We start from the raw sequence: 4,206 nt of genomic DNA, 5'->3' as shown, positions 1-4,206 counted from the left end.
TTTCCCCTCAGTTTCATCCACAGCGACCCCTACTGTGCTGGAGCGGTGTCGTTAATTTGTCAGTTCATGAAGTGCACTTGTGAAAGCCCATTGGGAAACTCCAACTCCCATTGTCATTGTGACACAGCACTCCACAGCACACAAGTGAACACTGCACACTGCACACAACGAAATTGCATTTATGCCTCACCCGTGCAAGGGGGCAGCCCTCAGTGGCGCCCCATGGGGAGCAGTGCGGTGGGACGGTACCATGCTCAGGGTACCTCAGTCATGGAGGAGGATGGGGGAGAGCACTGGTTGATTACTCCCCCACCAACCTGGCGGGTCGGGAGTCGAACCGGCAACCTCTGGGATGCAAGTCTGACGCCCTAACCGCTCACCCATGACTGCCCCGCTCACCCATGACTTGCACTGACTCAAAGAAAATAACATTCATTTCATTACAAGGATTGGTTTAAAACCGTATATTGTATATTACAACAATATACTACAGTACAATAACGTAATCTCATTGGTTTGATCTTTAAAGGGACACTGTGTGAGATTTTTAGTTGTTTATTTCCAGAGTTCATGCTGCCCATTCACTAATGTTACCTTTTTCATGAATACTTACCACCACCGTCAAATTTTAAGTATTCATTTATGACTGAAAAACTTGCACTTTTCATACTTGAAAAGGGGGATCTTCTCCATGGTCCGCATATTTTGAATTTCCAAAAATAGCCATTTTTAGCTGTAAAAACGACTCTACTTGGACCATACTAGAAAATATTTGTTTATTAGTAAACTTTGATGTAGGCCTAAAGATCAAATTTGGCAATAGGCAGCCCAGTTTCAATGAGCAGCATAGTTGCAGTACCTTTTTTGACCATTTCCTGCACAGTGTCCCTTTAAAGGTTGTGTGTTTGTATTTTTCTTCAAGCATTAGCACTAGACCATAGTCTTTTTATGAGCAAATCTGTTAAGCCTATGCATTATATAGGCTTACCATAACCATATATTAAACAGTATTCATACCTGGTACGAATACATACAGTAGGCCTACATTGTGTGTAAATGTCCCCCAGGCTTTTTCACTGTGTCCTTTCCAGCAGGAGGGAGAGGTCCTGGCAATGTTGCGTGCAGTGCTCCCCTCAGCTCGGTCCTCATAGGGCCGGTGTGGTCCTCATGTGGCCCTCCAGTCGTCACGGGCTGATCAGGGGTGCATTTCTCAAATGAGATGTTGTTAGCCTGTTAGCAACTTGGGTAGTTGCCAATGGGAAAATGCATTGAAAACAGCAAAGTAGCTAAATTTAGTAAGCTACTTTGGTTTGGAGAAATGCACCCCAGGTGTGAAGACAAAGGGTGCATTCCAATATGCAGACTGCCGTCCTCCACTTGTGCTTGTGGCCTCACCCCGCCTCCGTGGAGAAAACAATAAAGTTTCCCAGCTGTCTGTCAGCCTAGCCACAACAACTTTTAGAGGACTGTTTTTCATTCACCATCCAGTTTGAAAATGAGAAAATGACTTTACAATTGAGCTTTTGCAAGATATTGAACAACAATGCTGTTATCAGTGATGTCATCATGACCTATTACTTCCTGGTTAGAGGCCACAAGCACAAGTGGAGGACGCAAGTCTGCATATTGGAATGCACCCCAAAAAAAATGTGAAGCAGTGGTGGTGGCAAGGGAAGGGCATTGGGCTGCAAAGGCCTGCCTTGGTGCTGCTGGTGCTGCAGCTGCTGGAGGTGGGCCGGGCACTGCTACTTGCCACTGACCACATTAATTACTTCATATTACATTTAGGGTCTGGATCATCGATGCTCTGGAGCCATTGACATTACTCTCAATGCCTGGAGCGCTTGAGTGGAAGAGTGAGCTCAGCTCTGGTTTGAAATGAGTGCTGACTAATCACTGACAGTTGACGTTCATGACGTGTTAGTGTGTTATCATGCGCCCAAGTGCATTGGCTTAATTTGCTTATTGGCCGACCGCCTGGAGAACGAATAAACCCTCCCCAGAGAAGCGTAATATCAGACCATTTGTGAATTACGAAGTAATTCAAAATGTATGGTCTGGCCTGTCAGGCTAACTGATACTACCAAAGGCGCCAACTGCAGCACAACATTGGGGGGTGCAGGAGTCAAAATGATAAAATGTTGTAATGATTAAAGTGTGTGTGCACAGACAGACGGACATATAAGACAACAATCAACATTTTCATTATTATTGACATGTTTTTGACCCTCCACCCTCATCTGTAGGGGGTCAAAAAGGTCCGTATCACTATCACACCCCCCACACATTACTTTGGCACCAATGGATAGTGCAGTAGGGGTGCTGTTGGGTGGTACACTGCTGCAGGGTTACTGCAGTGGTGGTGGTGGGGGGGGGCTGGGAGTGAGAGGCCAGCCTCGAGGCCCCGTGACAGGCCCCTGGCCTGGGCACCGAGGTGAACCGTGCCAGGGGCCGCTGCCACCACAGCCTCGGGACATTTTCCTGAGGTACCCTGAGCATGGTACCGTCCAGCTGCACTGCTCCCTTGGAGCGCCATTGAGGGCCGCCTTCTTGCACGGGGGAGGCATAAATGCAATTTCATTGTGTGCAGTGTTCACTTGTGTGCTGTGGAGTGCTGTGTCACAGTGACAATGGGAGTTGGAGTTTCCCAAGGGCCTTTCAGATGTATGGAATCAGTTTTCATAGCCCTAACTGTAGGTTCTAGGACTGTATTCTATAATTAATTAATGTTATCAGGTGTAATCGCATATTCTTGAATTAATTTCAAAATAAATCAAAGTTACATTTTTAGATGGTTGATCAGGATTTAAAATCATGTCAATACGTTTCAGTCACATTTTATTTCCCATTACAAAGTTACCCAAAGTCAGTCGCCCATATAAAAGTGGCCTTTTAATGGTCTCACATATGCCGTGTCGTTTACAAAAGTGCAATGTTTCAGGTGACCCCATCCTCAGTGCAAACACAGAATAAACATTCACAGTGGTTTAAGAAGGAAGTTGCATCAGAAACAAGGTGGCAATAGGTGTAGATTTGCCAATCAGGACACATGAGTAATTGTTTTCTGAAATAATGATGGTTATACTGTAGTTGAATGGCTGCTTCATGTTGGTCTCAAACTTCATGAGGGAGGCTGTGTCCCCGAATCCAAGATGGCCACACTCCACTTATAAATAAAGCATAGAATAGTTTAGCCCTACTTAATGATGCAAACATTAGAGATAGATCTCACAGGATATACAGACCAGTTAGGGTAATAATGTGTAATTTATGGGATTTTGTATGGTATTAGGCATATAACGTGTCGTTTTAAAGGGACACTGTGCAGGAAATGGTCAAAAAAGGTACTGCAACTATGCTGCTCATTGATATTGGGCTGCCTATTGCCAAATTTGATCTTTACATGAAAGTTTACTAAGTAATAAACAATTTTTTTCTAGTATGGTCCAAGTACAGTCATTTTTGTAGCTAAAAATGGCTATTTTTGGAAATTCAAAATGGCGGACTCTGGAGAAGATCCCCCTTTTCATGAACATGTATAAAAAGTCCAATTTTCCCAGTCATAATGTTAACATTAGTGAATGGGCAGCATGAATTCTGAAAATAAACAACTAAAAATCTCACACAGTGTCCCTTTAATCATTTATTTCCCCAAATGGTTGCAGCACTGTTGGCCACACCACGGCAAATTTTGTCCATTAGCATCATCTGAGGAGAGAAATCTCACGGCTTCCGTCATCTCTATGCGGGCCTAGTGGAGGAAACAATGGGCATCTTGGATAATGTGCGATGCACTTCTTGCCTGTCAAATTGTTTAACATTTTTTGTGTGTTTATTGACTCAGAGGGCCTGCACAGAGATGGTTATGTACCTATTCTACTAGAGTGTGCACAAATGCAAAATTAAAAAGTACATGAAAGTCCTTGTGTACAACCCTTTAGTTGCCCAGGTGCAGGTGACAGGTAGCCTGATTATCATCGACTTTCAAATCTCTTCGAGACTTGGTCTGACCAAGAGCCATAGAGGTAGAAAATAACACTAGAGGTGACCCCGCCCCCCTTTTTACAGCAAGCTGTAGCGGCCATTATCTGTAGGTAGATCAGATATATGGAAATTAACGGAGAAAGAGGCTCACCTCTGTCAAAAATGGCTTAATCATGTGGAAATGTCCATCAACACACTATACAAGGACAATAGTTGAAGTGT

This window comes from Engraulis encrasicolus, chromosome 23 (assembly GCF_034702125.1).
Source record: "Engraulis encrasicolus isolate BLACKSEA-1 chromosome 23, IST_EnEncr_1.0, whole genome shotgun sequence".
NCBI lineage: Eukaryota > Metazoa > Chordata > Actinopteri > Clupeiformes > Engraulidae > Engraulis > Engraulis encrasicolus.
Note: the sequence above shows the minus strand (reverse complement) of the source record.